At 46.0% G+C, this 19,533-nt stretch overlaps 1 long non-coding RNA gene across 3 annotated transcripts in view; it reads right to left on the reverse strand.

Moving 5' to 3' along the window:
• Positions 1-6,763: 6,763 nt before the first annotated feature.
• The window catches only part of LOC110839574 (uncharacterized), a 48,179-nt gene continuing 35,409 nt past the window's right edge, over positions 6,764-19,533 (reverse strand). For 2 of the 3 annotated variants that reach the window (XR_015532526.1, XR_015532525.1), the window contains exon 3: positions 7,606-8,534. This is a non-coding gene — a long non-coding RNA (uncharacterized LOC110839574). Of the gene's footprint in view, positions 6,913-7,605; positions 8,535-19,533 lie in introns of those variants that run through there. The other variant, XR_015532527.1, reaches the window with a different exon arrangement.

The raw sequence follows: 19,533 nt of genomic DNA on the forward strand, positions 1-19,533 counted from the left end.
CCATCACCCTCGATGTAGTTCCCCTGGGAGTGAACACACCGATCCCAGCGCCGCTGCCAAGCCTGGAAGCATCCCTGGAAATCTTTCTTTGTCAGCCTGTCAAGCACCATCTACGATTCTGCCTGAATCTCTTCTATCGTCTCAAATCTCCTTCCCTTTAGCTGAATTTTCATCTTTGGGAAGAGGAAGAAGTCACACGGAGCTTAGAAAGGAAGTTGGGGTCGGTTCTTGCAAGATCTTTGAGCTCCTCACAAACGAGAAGTCGATTCTGCTTCTGGTCCTCAGACAGGATGCGTCGCATGTGGAGTTCTTCCTTTAGAATCAGCTGACAGGTCCCATAGCCTACCCCAACAATGTCGCACAAGTCGTTGATGGTACGACGTCGATCTTCGTGAATGGCCTGCCGAATCTTCGTAACATTTTCGGGCGTTGTGCTTGAAGATGGTCGTCCAGAACGCTCGTCATCATCGACAGAGGTTCGGCCATTTTTAAAACGTGAATGCCACACAAAAGTTTGTGCACGACCCATTGCGGACTCCCCAAATGCTTGCTTTAGCATTTCATAGGTTTCCGTAGCCGTTTTGGTGAGTCTTTGGCAAGAGATTCAGGCAGAATCGCAGATGGTGCTTGACAGGCTGACAAAGAAAAATTTCCAGGGATGCTTCCAGGCTTGGCAGCGGCGCTGGGATCGTTGTGTACACTCCCAGGGGAACTACTTCGAGGGTGATGGATGAATTTAATACCTGAGATAAGTGTACGGGTTTTTATACGCGCAGTCTGGAAACCTTCAGATCGCACCTCGTAAGACATAATTTAACTGAGGATTTCTTTTGGTCCATCAATTCTGTTCTGTCAATAAAATTCCTTCACTATATATTTCATACCCTTTTCGGCCGTATTTCGTATGGATTACGAGCTGCTTGGGAAATAAATTCTACGTCTTAAAGACGCGCTGCTTACGCACGGATTGAAAGAACAACATTCAAGCATTTAACACGTCGACAAAAACTTTTATTCGTTTCTTTTCACAAAAGTACACGCCTGGAGTCAGTGGAGTGGTTTCCCAAACTTCGAACAGATTCGCTCGTGCTTCCCTCCCGGCACTCACGGCTTGAGACGTTCCTCGTCACTACGGCAAAGGAGGTTTAGTATTTGCCTCGTCGTGTCTTGCAACGCAGAACAGAAACCTCGCACAGGTGTGAAACTGCTCAGGCGTTGCCAAGTTCAAACGGCGTTGTGGGCCGACTGCGATCCGCCTTAAGGTACAATTTGGCTGCACGCGACAGAGACAAGCGACCGAGGCAGGCGACAGAGTTACGAGACCGAGACTGGTCGCTTCCTGTCTGCTCTCTGTACAATCGTATGAAGTACAATTACGAGCGCGAGACAAAGACAGGCGACAGAGACAAGGGACCGAGGCAGGCGACAGAGTTACGAGACCGAGACTGGTCGCTTCCTGTCTGCTCTCTGTACAATCGTATGAAGTACAATTACGAGCGCGAGACAGAGACAAAGCACAGGAGACCGCTCTCGGACCAGTAGTGTCTCGCGACGGGCTCAGGCAGCACGTGTGTTGTTGAGTAAAATAATGGCAGAAATTAAATTTACTGATGAGCAATTGGTAGAATTAGTAGCAGAAAACCGACCACTGACCACCGACAGAAAGAACCTTCTTCACGTCTGGTTTTGAATATTGAACTCGTAGGTTTTCTTTGTTTCTTTCGCAACAAATAACACAGCAACACATCATCTTCTTCGATTAACCTTTTTAGAAGCATTTTTGTACTCATTTTTCACAGAATATGTGCACGTATGTCTCAACAAAACAAAGAAAACAAACACTTTGCCGCATGTCTCGGTCGTCACCTCAAAAGTGTGTGGCGACAATCTGCGATGTGTCCGTCTCCCGTCTCTGTCGCCTGCCTCGGTCGCTTGTCTCTGTCGCGTGCAGCCAAATTGTACCTTTAGTCCAGACATGAGACATGTGACTTACGTGCGCGTATCCTTCGATCCTCTTGCCACTTACTTCTGATGGAACAACAACGCACAGATTCGCCCCGACTGCTATAAAAGGAATTTACAATTTTTACGCCACCTAAACGAATGTTCGTCAGCACAATTATGAATTCCTTCCACACGATGCATTTTCTATCTTCCTTTGTCACTTCTCCATCCGAAGTCCACGTACATTTCTTCAAAGACACTCAATCTCGTTGTTTTCAGGAAACTTGAAACAGGTATATTTAATTCATATCGATTTTGTTTATTTTCGTCCTTCATGTTAGCAATTCGCAGAGTATTTTGCGGAATGTTCCAGCAGTACGAGTGAAGACGCCGCCCCTACGCGGCTCAGACAGGGCCTCAGCCATTTATGCAAATGTCCGTTCATTGCCATACAGCGCATAAACGAGTACCCCCACACCTTGCCGCCCGACAGCACAGCAACTAGCAACTGCTGCATTCCAAACTGTTGGTGTCACAGAATCGTTGGCGTGATTGCCTTTATTTAGCTCAGCGCATGACAGATCTGCACTTAGTATGTTCGAGCGTTAATAAACCACACACACCCACACCTTCAGTCTGACAAAAGCAAGTGAATTACTTTTTCGTTGCCAAAGGTCACGAACTAACAAAGTAGCTGCCTTAGGGAACCTGAAGGTTCATCACCGAATTAACCAAAGCCCTCCACCGGACCCTGTCCTGGGCCAACAAAATCCAGTCTCCTTCAACTCCCATCTCCCATAGATCCCGCCTGACATTATCCTCCCATCTACGTCTAGGTCTCCCCAGCGATCTCTTCCCCTCAGGCTTCCCAAATAGTGGACCCAACCAACCAGATGGCTTACCGAACCCGGAGGTTCATCACCGAATTAACCAAAGCCCTCCACCGGACCCTGTCCTGGGCCAACAAAATCCAGTCTCCTTCAACTCCTATCTCCCATAGATCCCGCCTGAGATTATCCTCCCATCTACGTCTAGGTCTCCCCAGCGGTCTCTTCCCCTCAGGCTTCCCAAATAGTGGACCCAACCAACTAGATGGCTTAGGGAACCCGAAGGTTCATCACCGGATTAACCAAAGCCCTCCACCGGACCCTGTCATGGGCCAACAAAATCCAGTTTCCTTCGACTCCCATCTCCCATAGATCCCGCCTGACATTATCCTCCCATCTACGTCTAGGTCTCCCCAGCGGTCTCTTCCCCTCAGGTTTCTCAACCGATACCCGGTGCATACATCTTGTCCCATCCATGCATTCTACATGCCCCGCCCATCTCATTCTTCTCGACTTAATCGCCCCGACAATGCTGGGGGAGGAATACAAATGTTTAAGCTCATAATTATGTAGATTTCTCTATACCCTATCGTCTTCTCTCCTAGGCCCAAATATCCTCAACACCTGCAATCTATGTTTCTCCCTGAGAGTGAGAGACCATGTTTCGCACCCATACAAAACAACAGGTAAAATTATTGTTTTTGTTAAATGTCACAAGTCATGAAAGGTATATTTCTGGGAAATTAAAAGGAATACATTTATTTGACTTATGATTCTATAATTTTGTGCGTAAAAAAGTGTTATGTGTGGATAAATTTTACGTAATTTTCAATACGAGCTGCTGTTAAACATCACTCGATGAAAATAATTAAATATTCACACTCACGATGCTTCTGTGCTAAACGACTTTCAGATTTGTTCCAAACAAAGCGAACTTAACTTTCAAGATGTGTAACTGATAGGCTTGAGTTCAATTACTCTTTACTGCCTCAATCGTCAGTTTTATGGTTAAATCTTTTGCGGACTTATTCTCTGCAAATTATGAAGAAATTTGAGTAATCTTACAGGAAAATAATTTATTTCGTTGAATTTCGAAAATTAGTTAATGTTGGATTTTTTCGAGACATTGTTCTTCTTCTGACGAGGACATCCGTCGGAAAATAACTGCAGATGTACAAACAAAGTATTTCAAGCCGGTGTCTTCTTGCGTTCGGATCCTCTTTGAGTGGTATTCAGCATTCTACGTCACGACTTTCAAGGGGCCGCTGTATAAATATTTCCCGGCCACTATTTGCAGAAAATGAATTCAGCTAATTGCTCCTATCCTGATACTATCCCCCGCCAAGAGTAAGTAAACTATCTTGCAGCTAGAACATCTGAAGACATTTCCTCCATCGGTCGCTACAGTGCGCGAGCGTCGACCGCGTCTTGGCTCCGCCTAAAATTTATCTGCAACCGTTTCATTTCTCCGACGCTCACGTCTTATCTGCGTAATGATTCCTTCGTTCTTTCCCTCCCTTTGCTGCCTCACAACCCAAAGAATCATCATCAGGCAGGATCACAACACGCAGACTCCTTGAACAGATTTTGGCGTAGCTCATAGTTCCTACAGCCAACCGCAGATAGAGCTTGAAATCAAAATATTCATCATAATATATTCATTACTCGTGTTATGTAATTCAGAGTTTCGTCTGTAAACTTTTAGCAACTAATTAATCATTTCAGTATCTTTAGGCAATATGACCATTGTGCTGACCTTATTAAGTGTCGTGGGAATAATTTTCCAAACAATGCCACTATACAGGGTGTTTATTAATTATGTTTACAACTTTGCTCGTGCTGCAGCTCTTGTCGACTTTCGTGGTCTGCGGACAAAGATCCCTGCGCGTCCTCTCGACATTTCTATCAGACACACGTGAACGCCCTGTACCTCTCTTGTGCAAACCACTTCCGGTCTCCCTAAAAGCCGTTTGTACCAGGTTTTGATGGTGGCGTTTTGCGACGCGTTCTTCCGAAAAGTCCAATTTCGCTTCGATAAACCACTCCACGGACTGTGCCTTCATGCAAAGAAGTGGAAATCAATGGGTGCTATCATCTATGGGGAACTCGGTGAAACTTTGATAGTTAATCTCGCAGATGGCGTTCAACAGTGCGTCCTTGTCTTGTCATAAAGGTTTTATTCGCGAGTAAAGTTGTAAAGACAAAATACTTGATTCGCGCAAACATGTCAAATGCCTTCTCCTAACCTAAAAAAGTGGTTTGTGTCGACATTACTAATGCAATACCAATTCTGACCGAAACAAGTACACAATGCAGGTGATTTCCGTTGGACTTGCTTCAAAATGGTTTTCTTTGACTCGTCGATTGGGCAAATGGGGTGGTACGGACGGATATATTCCGGAAGAACTTGAAGTGACAGACGACAGGACTACAGTTGCTTGCAGTCGGACGGTGGGCATCATGACAGTGGCTTCATCCACGCCGCGCGCGCGCAGTGGCCAGAGTCCCGCTACTGCACACCCGCCAAGTACGCACAAGCAGAGACAGGCCTCAGGGCGAAAACTGTTCAGAAGGAACACTTTTCCCTTCACGCGGGCGGGAAACACATCTGACAGCATGCTGTTTCCTTCCTCCTGCCCCTGACGCAGTTCGAAGCTCGCGCCTCTGGGCTGATGGCATGATTTGCGACTGTACACTTGCATTCTCGTATTTTTCACTGTTGAAACACGAATTAGAACTACAGATCCAAAACTATAATATGCAGATGAGGGAACAGTGAAATACGTCTGGATATAAACAGATGAAGAAGGGTCTAACACACACTCAGAACGTGTCAATTTGAGACACGGGGGAACTGAGAACTGCATCCACCATTTTGCTACGTGAGTGAAATATAATATTAAAACGGATCTAAGATAAACAACGTCTGAAGTTTGTTTTTTCTCAACTCCGGGCAGATGAACAGGATCTGGAACTGGTCGTCTGTCCCGCTCATGCGTCCTTTCATCTGAGGTCCCTCGTCCAATTTCCAGGTTCTCAAGGACTCTCCTCAGCGAAGTCAGCTTCTCACTTCGTACAGCCAGCCTACAGTTTAAAAAAAATTAAAATTAAATCCGTGGCGTAACAGCTCCAGAGAGCCAAAGCCGACTAACTTGACTGCTGGCCTCACGTTCACATTCCTAATCAGAGGTGAACGATCATCCAACCTGATATAGGGTGACGTGTGGTCATCACGACCAACCCCCAGCCATTGCTAGCTTTCCTGACCGGATTACGCTACTCATTGTAGCTCCCCAATTTCCTCACGATGCTGGGTTGGCACCGGTCCCATAAACTGGTCGAAAGCTCATGAGAAAATTTCTTATCCCCCGAGACTCGAACCAGCGCGCATTCCGTATCGCCGGTCCGAAGCATGATGCCTCAGACCGCGCGGTTACGGCGCGGGACAACCTACAGTTTAGGTATTCAAATTACTCGCGGCCTGTCTGGCTGCATTATCATTCCAGTGTTCCCCTTCAGAAACTTCCAAGCTTCGAACTTTTTATCCTTTGCATGCTGAGATTCTGCCAAGGGCTTTCGTTCAGTCGTGCTCCTTACATTAAAGTGTCGAGAAGTGACAGCACTGATTTCTTTTTACTGATAATGCCGCATTCCAAACTCCGAGCAACCGGGTCCAAGTGGCGTGCCTCGTTAATAGCATCGCGAGAATAAGAAGCTTAATGTCACATTTGAAGCACATTTCATTACGTTCATTATTTATCGAACTCCACTGCACATTGTGATTCATTGCTTATTTACGTGACACCGCATGTGCCCATTAGCGCTACGTCAATTACTTTCTGTGTATTTATAAAACACTTCCAAAGGAAACGGACTGAAATTGTTTTAAAATCGTTGTGGGGTTCAAGACGTTTTCTGATTAGGCCGCGCGTTTTTGTGCGTCTGCACGTCGCTTTGGCTTAATTCAGACTGTGCCGTCATGATCGCTGTAGCGCCTCTCCGCTCTCCTATTGGCTCGCCCGGGGGACACCACTCCCGATTGGTCCGGCCAAGGTTTCGGCCTTGACTGGTTCCAAAATTTCAAACCGATTACACGCGCGCGGCCTTCTCATCGTCCTGATGATGGAGACAGCAAGGACGTCTGAAACGCTGGCAAACTTGTATCAGACTGCACAGGGTGCAGATCAGAAGACAGCAGATGCAGAGTTCCAAGGAAACCGTTCGGTTGCAAGAGTCGCGAAACAGTCGCTTCACGTGACTTCCGATTTGTAACAACGGCATTTGCCGATGAAAGCGCGTTTTCCAGATTTATTAAACCGATTTCGTGTTAACTGGTTTTCTCTGCCTACGAACCGCCTTATTTTCGTCGCAAACAAAATAAATACTCACGATAACAGGCCTGCCAACATAATATCATAAAAACATAAATGTGTCGAAGGACAAGACACCCTTACACATGAAGGTTCGTACAAGAATATTAAAATGTCAGTTAACACAAATTTAATTAATCGAAAATTGCAGTCGGCAACAGAAATGCATTTCCTGATGTTTGAATCAAAATTATTAAACGGTTTGAAGACATGCGTAAAAGTTGAATTATGGTACGTGGTTCCTTAAATAAATTATTAGCAGTGAATCGCAATAATAAGTATGAAGATTTATCAAAAGGTTGAAAATACGGCTGACTCGAAGGGCAACGCGCAGAACATCGGTCAGGCCATTAAAATCATTGAAAGTGAATTTGTTGTACAACGGGCATCAAGAATATCTGTCGAACACGTCAGGGAAAACATGCGAAGTCCTTTTAAGAAAAGCAACACTTGAACGCTCATCCTAGGTATGTTCATTTTTACATTTTACATTCCATTTTTATTTATTTTTACCTTATTACATTTTGTCTTCTATACTCGTTCTTTCAAATTCAGTAATAATTAAAAATATTTAAATTATTTACGTTACAGGCCAATGTTAAACCACTATCACTTCAAAATATACCCTCACTCCAATGAATTTGGAAGTAAACATCATCAGAAGTTACACAACAACAGTAATTAAGTTTTAGTTTATAAGATTATAATTTTTAACTTTTAACTTTACAACTGAAGATGGTTCAATGTAACCGAAACATGTAGTAAAAAGTTGTACCAAATATGTAAATGATATTTTAATATCTTATGTATAATTTTATTTATATATATTTGTGATTAGACGGGGGGAAAAACACGAATAATTAAACACTTGAAAGACCAACATCAAAATGTAGTCTGCCGCAACGACTTTCATCGAAATCGGCCAAGAAGTCCGGACTCCGTTTAATGCGGACGGACACGATGGCACCAATTAGAATTTTCCAAAATGTCCCCGAGACGAAGTGTGCCTCGCGTCTATCAAGTCCCGGACACTGCGCGATAAGGAGTGAAGGTCAGGTTATGTTTCATTCTCGGAAGATGACGGGAGTTTCCTCACAGTCAGCTGGTTCACAGAACACTTGGACTCCCTGACGGCAAAGTTGAACAAAGACCATCAGCTTTAGCTCCAGCAACAACATGAGAACATGAAAGACCAAACTTTGTGGTTGATCGCACGGGATGAACTGACAACTCGACATTCGGCTTCAACGAGTGTAGTTGATTGATATCGACGTTTAGCGCTTCGTTTGATGCTGATCCACAGACGTACAAAACGGCGTCGGTCCCGCAGGGTTCAACGAATCCAGGAAAGGCGCCACCCATAACACGGAGGAGTCAGCGACAGAGGATGGACCTCGCAAAACAGAAGATAAAACCAACAGATAAAAATAAAAAACTGCTCAAACACAAAAGCTTCTTGGCGTTAAGACACAAAAATATGTTTTGCTTCGTAATCGCCACGGCTGGCTGATTTGTTGACACCTGAGCAGTAAATGAGAGCGATTCGACGACAGACGACGCGAGACTGTGACACTGACTACGAGGCGTCCACTGGGGCTGACGAAGGTCCGGTGGGATTATCCTTACACATTCCCACACGAACAGACGACTTATTTGCGACAGGCCAAGACATAATAATTCGTTGGCTACACTCAACGACTAAAACTATTTTTGGTGGCCAGCAAGTTCCCAATAAGAGGTAATAACCTCTTTGGAGGAAAGCAGCTGATAAATGGAGGAGTGAACAGGACGAATGTGCGTCGTCCACCAAACATGTCCAAGATTTCAATGGTGCTACACAGACGGGCTATTCTAACTCTGGATTTTCTTGGTGTTCCCCAGTTATCCAGGCAAACGCCTGCATAGTAATTTTTATTTATTGTTCTGTCTGAGGACAGGTCCATATGAACAGGATCCTTCCATCCTTTTCTCGGACTGGGACCTGTTCATATACGTTCTTGGCAGATGATCCAGAAGTGGTTTGCCATTGCCTTCTTCTGTGTGTGAATGGGATGCCACGGAGAAACCGGGGAAGCCCCCGGAGGAAAACTCCGTGTTGCCTAGACCACGGCCTTGCCCAACACAAGTTATAAATTCGGGAAACCGCCGGGAATCGAACCCGAGACCCCAGGATTACAAGGCCAGCGTTCTAACCGCTAGACAAAATGAAGCTATGACTGTCTCCTTTCACATCCTTTCCAATCCACAAATCATACCATCACAAAACAAGTAAAGAATATAAAATGGAATTAGATTTTTTTTTTTTTTTTGAAGATGTGAAGTGGATTACACCGGTTCAGCCTGGCTTCGTAACTAGACTGTTTAAACAGCCGAAAGTAAATCTTCTTCACTGGATGTTCAATAATTTCCTTGTATCGTATTTCGTCCATCGTTAGTTGATTAATCTTATCACTTCATGACGTTTCGAGAGATCACAGAACCAACTACTCTGTGAGCGTAGGTAAATTTGCCCGATCCAACAGAGTAGGCGTCCCCCTCCCCACAGCCGAACAACCGAAGAGGGGTGAAGCCATGATTTGAAAGCGACAATCATCTGGCGATAGATCCGTACAGAAAAATGACATTTCTAAAATCATTGTAATTGCTGTCTCAATCAGTCTGGGGCTCGGGAGTTGGATTTTGAGTTTCGTAGGCCCACACTCCGTTACGATTCTCCATTTTCAATGCGAAATAAGAACAGGACCAAGAACAACAACAACAACAAACAGAAGGCGAAGTTTGGTGAAAGGACAGTGACGGAGAATTTGTGGCATAAGATCTGGAAGCAGTGAAGTGTTTGAAGCAGGGCGTGTAATAAATGACAGAACGAGAATGCCGGAGGTGCGAGGAGAAGATACCCACAAAAGGGGGAGGAAGAAGTTCCAAGAGGAATTGAACATAGATCGCTGAGATCCCAGCCATGCTAAGTGGGGGTCAAACAGCTGTTTCTCCGTTAATTACGCTTGTCAGACGGTGACGTCCGGGGCGGAGCGCTGTGAGCGAAGTGGTTGTTCCGTGCTGGCTTGCAGCGTCCGTCCAAACAAATTAGCTTCACACTTCGGTACAACCAGACATGCTTATTTTCACACCGCCGCTTGTAATTAGGCCACTGGCAACGTGTGACCGGAGCGCTGGAATCGTTTTGTTCTGAAACGACGGACTGTTATTATCCGCAGATTCGCTTTCAAAAATACAACGCGTACAAGCCGGTTCTTCAATGGCGGAGCACTTGGTTCAGTTCCGTATTATCCACACGCAAAACAAGACGATACACGAGTACCATGCTTCCACAAACTAAAATCGACGAGAACAGACTCGAACCCAAGCCAACCTGATTCAGTCTACGTCAAAATCAACGCAGGCTAGCCACCCCAGCCTGACTAAACCAAACTGACGACGCCAGCTCAAACATTCGGCTCATTATCAGCTTTTAACCGCCTTTATTACTGGAGATGCAAATATCTGAACTGGTTTAACCTATCTAATCTATTCGATTCAGTACAATTCGATCCATGATTTTGAACATTTAAACGCTAGCATCATGACCCTGATGACGGGGACGAGATGGCCCGCGAAACGGTCTCTTCGTGAAGCCAACTGACGCCGGTGACAGCCCGACAAGATTATACTAAGCCCAGAAAATGTTTGTAACTCAGGTCAAGAATTTAAATAAGATCTTACGAGGTGCGATCGGAAAGTTTCAAGACTGTGTCAATAGAGGGGGAACCGGATGTAGTACGAGCTTCTGCCGCTAGGGGGTGCGGCCTACATTCATAGTGAATCAGTGTGCCAGCCGGCATCATCGAATTAGCATTTGTTTCTTAGTTACGGCCGTTTTGGTAGTGCATTACACCGACCCTCCTGCGATTTCGGAATGGCGTGAGCATCAAATTTTGCCAAAGACTCGCCAAAACGGCTACGGAAACCTATGAAATGCTAAAGCAAGCATTTGGGGAGTCCGCGATGGGTAGTGCACAAACTTTTGTGTGGCATTCACGTTTTAAAAATGGCCGAACCTCTGTCGATGATGACGAGCGTTCTGGACGACCATCTTCGAGCACAACGCCCGAAAATGTTACGAAGATTCGGCAGGCCATTCACGAAGATCGACGTCGTACCATCAACGACTTGTGCGACATTGTTGGGATAGGCTATGGGACCTGTCAGCTGATTCTAAAGGAAGAACTCCACATGCGACGCATCCTGTCTGAGGACCAGAAGCAGAATCGACTTCTCGTTTGTCAGGAGCTCAAAGATCTTGCAAGAACCGACCCCAACTTCCTTTCTAAGCTCCGTGTGACTTCTTCCTCTTCCCAAAGATGAAAATTCAGTTAAAGGGAAGGAGATTTGAGACGATAAAAGAGATTCAGGCAGAATCGCAGATGGTGCTTGACAGGCTGACAAAGAAAGATTTCCAGGGATGCTTCCAGGCTTGGCAGCGGCGCTGGGATCGTTGTGTTCACTCCCAGGGGAACTACTTCGAGGGTGATGGATGAATTTAATATCTGAGATAAGTGTACGGGTTTTTATACGCACAGTCTTTAAACTTTCCGATCGCACCTCGTATTGCGTATTTCTAAAGGATTTGTTGTTCGTGTGTTAGAATCACTGTAATCGAATACAATCAATATTTCGAATACGGTGCAAAATATTCTTGCTAGCGATTCAGCCCAGGAAGTGTTCGGCGTACAGGTTTTCATGAGGCAATATCATTTCTCCAAGAAGCCGAGGTTTGTCCATGAGGTCTGGACGTTAGTCGGAAAGACGGTCAGGAAGGAGGCGATTGTCAGTGGCGGCTGGTGTGTGTGTGGAAACTAGAGACGTAAATAACGCGGTTTGGTTATTAGAGCTGCAGGTCACAGGTGAACAAGGCTGTCTTCAGGTCGTTGCGCCGTTTTGCGTGGTAGGTGTTCATCATCATTAATGCATCTCTTTCTACATTTATTGTGTCTCATTAACATACTTATGGTACTTTATCCACTGTTTATTGCGGCAATTGAAAGAACCCACAGATAAAGAACCTGAAAACATTTTCGTATTTCGGCGAAGACATTAAACCAGTACGCGGGGTTAACGCCGCCATTAAAACAGATTTAGTGCAAGTCGAAACGGAGACACATGCAGTAAGAGGTTATCGCTTACAGACCGACGTGCAGATACGTCGTGTTATAAAGAGCACGTAGGAGACGATGAACGTAGTCACAAGTCATCATGAGCTGAAAATATTTCAGGACGTGAATATGAAGTCGGGTCCACAACTGATAATCCGGGACCCTCACACAAAAAGTCATAAATATGGACACGCAAGGAAGATTCCGTGATTAAGAAGCCTCGAGATCGCAACCTCATTAAGTCAGAAGAATGCTACAGATTTTAATGCTCTGTCCGATAAGCTACTGATAAATAAGAAAAGCGGAGGGACATGTCTGTTGGTAGCACTGGTAGCCAACTTAACGGTGTGAAAGAACCAGCCTCCACCCCCCACCCCACCCCCACTCATGCTCCATAACTGCATTTTGAAATATGAAGTGAGAAGCGGAGTTAAAGTGATAAGTCTTTCTGGTTTTATTAAATCCTGACACGGTACAATCACCCAAACTTGTGATTCAGCCGGACACTGAAGATGGCGTCGTGAGGGACGGCCGAAACTCGCACGTCTATACACAAAATGGCAGCTCGTGTATTAACTGCAGTTGATACGCGACGTGCAAAACGCCGGTGAGTCCGCTGTGATGCATTTTTATGTCCAATTCTTCATTCTTTTGCAGGATACGCGACTTCTACACCTGGAGTTTATTGACCCCTGGGCAAGCTATTCGCAAAACCTAAGTCTTACGACTGGCTCCAACTATTGGCAACTAGCAGCTTCACTTTGGAGTACATTTTAAGACAACAAGTTGGTGTACTGACAACGCTTTAGACTTCAGTTCGAGCGGCAACTGGGCAACCCTTTGCAATTTCATGTTCTAACACAAAGCATCACCGCGCATCAATTTGAAATCTCCAAGTACGAAAAGTCGAGACGAAATTCGTGGATGTATGGGCAGTGTTTACGTCTGTCTGCTCATGACATGTCTTTGACTTCATGTCCGTGAATAATTTATGGTGGCATGTGCCGCGGACTGCTGATGCCAGTGACCGCGATGCGGTGAGCTTCCGAGAGGGTCTCGCCAACCGTTTGCCTGCCGCTGTGTTATATTACGACCAGGACAATCAACAAAAGGTCAAATTTAAACTCTGCGTTCTTCGGTGTACACACAATTTGTAACTGAGCACAGCGGAAAGAGGTGGAGAACGTTTCCGGTTCGCTGGTCTCCAAACAATTCCCAGTTCTTCGCACACTCGACACTTCGCTGGCTGTTGTTTGCGACTCGATCGATGGTCGCGTTAACTGAGATCTGGCTCAGTCGTCACTCGACTTAATTCTCGAAGCTGACAATCGATCGCGTACTAAAGCCGGGTATCGATTGCAGCGTGCTGACGTCACTGCTCGCGATTTCCGTCGGAAGACTTTGCTGCCTCCTATCAACAGGCGCAAAAACTAAAATATTGCATGATAATAATTTTATGTGATTCATATGAGTGTGAATCTCGGCCTCTCGCACGATGAAGGGCTTTGAGATGAATATTCGAATCTGTGAATGCGGAAATAGCAGGAGGCTGGATAAAATTAAACAATGAGGAGCTTCGTAATTTGCATTCTTTAAGAAATATTTGGATGGTCAACTCTCGGAGAATGAGGTGGGCGGGGGGGCATATGAAATTCAAAAGAGAGGCAAGAGATGCATACAAATGTTCAGTCGGGAAACCTGGAACGAGCGAACGAACCACTTGGAAGACGATATCAAAATTCGAGTTTGGCTGGTGCGATGCAAGGGCGTCCGGAGACTAGGACAAAGGCGCATTTGGAGGCGCGATCAGGAACAGGACAATAATATTGGGGCTCGACACAATCAGCTTAGAGACTATCAGTTGTTCAAGAAGTGTTAGGCTCCATTCGTCAGTGCTCGTCCACTCGCAATTTTTTGTGACCCCAGAGCAAGACAGTTCGCTGCGTTTTCTTTTGCTGTTTAACGACGTCACAGCCTTTTCTTAGCAGCACGTGTTTTCCGTTACTTGGTAACTCTGAAATTTATTGGATTTATCTCGTAAATGGTTTAAAACAACAAACAGAGAAATCATGAAAGCAGATTCTACGGGATGTATTTATTGAAGACTCTTCTATCACAACAACCGGAACATAGGTTTTACGTTCTCTTGTTTCACTATTTATGAGCTACGGAGGACCAGATGACGTCGAAGAAAAACAAATACGTTCGAAGAAACAATACCACGTCAAAGAAACATCACGTCAAACATTGTAACAAAGCGTCGACAGTAAAATGCATTTGATTGCACGTTTCACTGTGCCAAACCACCAAACCATGAGTGACGTATGGGGAAGTGGAGGTGAAGTTCCACCCTGCGCTGTGGATGAAGGGAGGTCATCGTCGTGCCTTTGCCCCCAGACAATTCGGGCTCAGCGACGAAATGAGCCCAGTACTTGCCAGCAATCGAACCGCGGTCGTCCAAAAGTCAGTGTACCAACTGAGCTGTCTCAGCTGGTGCCGACGGTCGATCGGGCCCCGGATGAGCCAGCATCTCCACCGAACTTACCCCCCCCCCCCCCACTCCTCTCCTTCAGCCATCTGGGGCCATTTGCCTGAATATGAAGCAGCCGTGCTGACCACTGGACTTGAAAGCATTGAGTAGCGGTCGTTTCGGTGCTCATGAACCAACACGAAGACCAAAGTTTTCGCGCTGGATGGCCGATGCCCTGCCCGGCGACCGGCCTCACTTCCTTTCGTGGGCTACCAGGGGGGAGACGGGCCATTCAGACAAGAAGCTACGGTAGAAGGATTTAGGGCAAGAGTCTTCGAACATCTTCCTTACCGACTCGTGGGCAGCATTTTACCGAAACGCCATGGCAGTTTTGTAAAGAGGGCACACTCGTGCGTAGTGCAACAATTCTGCGTCAGAATTTGATATTTAACCGGGGAATTCCCCAAGATCCGATAAAATTCCGCATTTCCTACCGAATGAGCACTGAATCCTCCACGTTTTCGACGGAAATTCTAGCACCAGAAACAATGGAAAAGGGAAAGAAATTTCCGCAAGACCGTGAGACCTCTGATAACATCAAGCTAAGAATATTCGACTGTTCTAATCAGTCTAAAGAAAAATAGATTTTAACTGACAAAATATTCGCTTGCGAATGTGAGCGTAATTTACGTTCTCCAAAATATTTCGCATTTAAAATTCAGCTCAGTAACAATAACGAAGTAGAATCGTCATCAGGTGTAAATGATTTTGAAGGAACGCTGGAGAGAGTGGAACTTGCAAATGATCTTCTTGCGGTAAAGTGGAACACTGGTTGGATTACGGCGGTGACTACGAACGAAGATGGCGGTCTCCTGGGTTCTAGCCCTGATGCTGCAGGCAGCAAGCCCCTCTGGAACGTTGACAAACTTCCTCCAGACTACTCTAAAAGACGCTACAACCCAGAAGGCAGCCATCTTCGTAGTCACGGGTTATATGAACGTACGTGTCGTTTGGAAGGTGATAGAAAATACGTACGACCTCATGTCAATTCTACTATCACCCTGGTCTCAGAATCCCACCACCTGAAACTTGGGTTTTCCGATCTGTTATTTTATTATTATTAGTGTTCTGTCTGACGACAGGTCCATATGAACAGGATCCTTCCATCCTTTTCTCGGACTGGGACCTGTTCATATACGTTCTTGGCAGATGACCCAGAAGTGGTTTGCCATTGCCTTCTTCTGTGTGTGAATGGAGTAATTGTTGGGATGCCACGGAGAAACCGGGGAAGCCCCCGAAGGAAGACTCCGTGTTGCCTAGACCACGGCCTCGCCCAACACAAGTTATAAATTCGGGCACCGCCGGGAATCGAATCCGAGACCCCCAGGATTACAAGGCCAGCGTTCTAACCGCTAGACCACTTCATCTTATTATTATTTAGTGTTCTGTCTGGCGACAGGTCCATATGAACAGGATCCTTCCATCCTTTTCTCGGACTGGGACCTGTTCATATACGTTCTTGGCAGATGACCCAGAAGTGGTTTGCCATTGCCTTCTTCTGTGTGTGAATGGAGTAATTGTTGGGATGCCACGGAGAAACCGGGGAAGCCCCCGAAGGAAGACTCCGTGTTGCCTAGACCACGGCCTCGCCCAACACAAGTTATAAATTCGGGCACCGCCGGGAATCGAATCCGAGACCCCCAGGATTACAAGGCCAGCGTTCTAACCGCTAGACCACCTCATCTTATTATTATTTAGTGTTCTGTCTGGCGACAGGTCCATATGAACAGGATCCTTCCATCCTTTTCTCGGACTGGGACCTGTTCATATACGTTCTTGGCAGATGATCCAGAAGTGGTTTGCCATTGCCTTCTTCTGTGTGTGAATGGAGTAATTGTTGGGATGCCACGGAGAAACCGGGGAAGCCCCCGGAGGAAAACTCCGTGTTGCCTAGACCACGGCCTTGCCCAACACAAGTTATAAATTCGGGCACCGCCGGGAATCGAACCCGAGACGAGACTCCGAGAAAAGTGTTAGTGATTCCTGCCGAGCACATCTCATCCTTCTTGATCCAACAACGGCACTTACAGTGTCGGCCGAAATGTACCCAGAATCCACCCACAAAAAAAAATCACCCCACCATTAGCCTAACGTCTGCATTTCAGTGCACCCGAAGTGACGTCATGAAGGACTGTGCCTTGCAAGGAAGAATCAAAGGCTGGAGTCAAATTTAATGGCCTCCTCTTACCGCAAACTCTCGAACAGCTGTTTGCCTTCAAAATGCCCAGTGAAAGGATTGGCTGAAATTAAGTGTGTCTACAAGTGAAAGGAGATGTGAGCGTAAAGCTAGGGCATAATCTTGAATCCCACCGACAAAGCAGAAAGGAGTTGAAACCACGCAATAAATTAAACGCCATGCGCAATTACGAGGTGCGATCGGAAAGTTTCAAGACTGTGTCAATAGAGGGCGAACCGGATGTAGTACGAGCTTCTGCCGCTAGGGGGTGCGGCCTACATTCATAGTGAATCAGTGTGCCAGCCGGCATCATCGAATTAGCATTTCTTTCTTAGTTACGGGCGTTTTGGTAGTGCATTACACCGACCCTCCTGCGATTTCGGAATGGCGTGTGCATCAAATTTTGCCAAAGACTCGCCAAAACGGCTACGGAAACCTATGAAATGCTAAAGCAAGCATTTGGGGAGTCCGCGATGAGTAGTGCACAAACTTTTGTGTGGCATTCACGTTTTAAAAATGGCCGAACCTCTGTCGATGATGACGAGCGTTCTGGACGACCATCTTCGAGCACAACGCCCGAAAATGTTACGAAGATTCGGCAGGCCATTCACGAAGATCGACGTCGTACCATCAACGACTTGTGCGACATTGTTGGGATAAGCTATGGGACCTGTCAGCTGATTCTAAAGGAAGAACTCCACATGCGACGCATCCTGTCTGAGGACCAGAAGCAGAATCGACTTGACTTCTCGTTTGTCAGGAGCTCAAAGATCTTGCAAGAACCGACCCCAACTTCCTTTCTAAGCTCCGTGTGACTTCTTCCTCTTCCCAAAGATGAAAATTCAGCTAAAGGGAAGGAGATTTGAGACGATAGAAGAGATTCAGGCAGAATCGCAGATGGTGCTTGACAGGCTGACAAAGAAAGATTTCCAGGGATGCTTCCAGGCTTGGCAGCGGCGCTGGAATCGTTGTGTTCACTCCCAGGGGAACTACTTCGAGGGTGATGGATGAATTTAATACCTGAGATAAGTGTACGGGTTTTTATACGCGCAGTCTGGAAACCTTTCGATCGCACCTCGTATAACCTGCGATCGATTAAGCTGTTATGCAATGAAGTTGTCTCATACAAATATATTTTACTTTTTTGCAATGCTGCGAGATGGCCGCCAGTTGCTAAAGATTCGGTGTGATTTTTGTTAACCGATGCCTGGGCCTGACGCTCTGCTGTTTCTGTGTTTCGCTGTGCACGGTCGCGTGTAAGGGAGCAGGCAAAATGTCGCGCAAGACATTCCTGACACGTGTTCCATTTGCCAAAAAGTAGATTCCGCTGTCAACAGGAATTAAATTCGCGGTTTTGCCTCGACAGTGGAGATCTCCATTCGTGGGTCTCCGTCTCGTTAGCACAGACAACGCCCGAGTTCGCGTCCGGTCCGGACTCGGGCCGCGTTCAAACAATAGCAAGTAAAAGTTATCTTCTGAAAGAAGAAGTCATTGACGTCTTGTGCGCCCATCTCATGCTCGTTACACATTTGGCCTCCTGAAACAAATGCCACAGACGTGATTTTCTCGGGGATTTTCGCAGCTGTCCCCTCCCAGAAGTAGCTGATGGTAAAAGTCTTTCTGGAAAGTGCGGATCAGCAGAATAAAGATTATTTGTATAATATAATGACACAAACCGACTTTTCATGAAAGAAAATAAACAGACTTGATCGGGTTTCGACCCGATAACCCCATACATTCGAATCCAGTGCTCCAACGCAGATGATGCGCGTTGTGACGTAAGCGACTGATTTACAGCATCGCTCAAAGGAGACATTAATACAGGTGACAGGTGAAGAAGAGACGTTTCAGTGTCCATCGCCGACTCTTCGCTGCGAGGTCCTCCGAACGCACGGTCTGCTGTCTGCAATCAGTTCCCCGTAAACTATTAAAGCAGCAGAGAAGAAAGGTAAGGAAATCACGTAACAGGCGAGTGTCTGTGAACATCGTGGGGAACACAACACTGAGGATGAAGATCGCTCGTGTGTTTCGTCCACGAGAATGTTAACAAGGGCTTTTACTTTCCACGGCTTGCGCGCTGTTTTTGATGGAGAGAATTTTTTTTTCTGTTTCTTGAAGGACGACGCACGATTGAGAATTTGCAAAGAACGCCTGTTTCTACTCCATCACGCGTTGCACCTTTCCGGTCCTATTCCCAATTGCCATGACGAGAGACAGCTCAGTGAGTGGAGTGTCGGGGTTACGAGTTCGGTTCCCGGCGAACAGCCATTTTATTCATCACCGCTACTTCCCAGAAGTCTGTGGGGTCCATCCAAAAATGGGTTCAAGGGTAAAGCGAGTGGAGCGTCCCTAAGCAGGAACGCAATTAAAGGAAATGGGTGGCGTTTGTCACCGAACCCATGGCCTACAGCCAAGATCCGATTCCATTTCGATCTTTAAATTATAAATTATTATAAAATAATATTATTCATAATTTATTTAAAAACGCTTTCGGAATCTATAACACATAGCGTCGGGTGAGAGGAAGGTTTACAAT

The sequence above is a fragment of the Zootermopsis nevadensis genome, unplaced genomic scaffold (genome assembly GCF_977971745.1).
Source record: "Zootermopsis nevadensis isolate Lab colony 2312 unplaced genomic scaffold, Znev_1.0 Znev_ptg000003l, whole genome shotgun sequence".
Taxonomy (NCBI): domain Eukaryota; kingdom Metazoa; phylum Arthropoda; class Insecta; order Blattodea; family Termopsidae; genus Zootermopsis; species Zootermopsis nevadensis.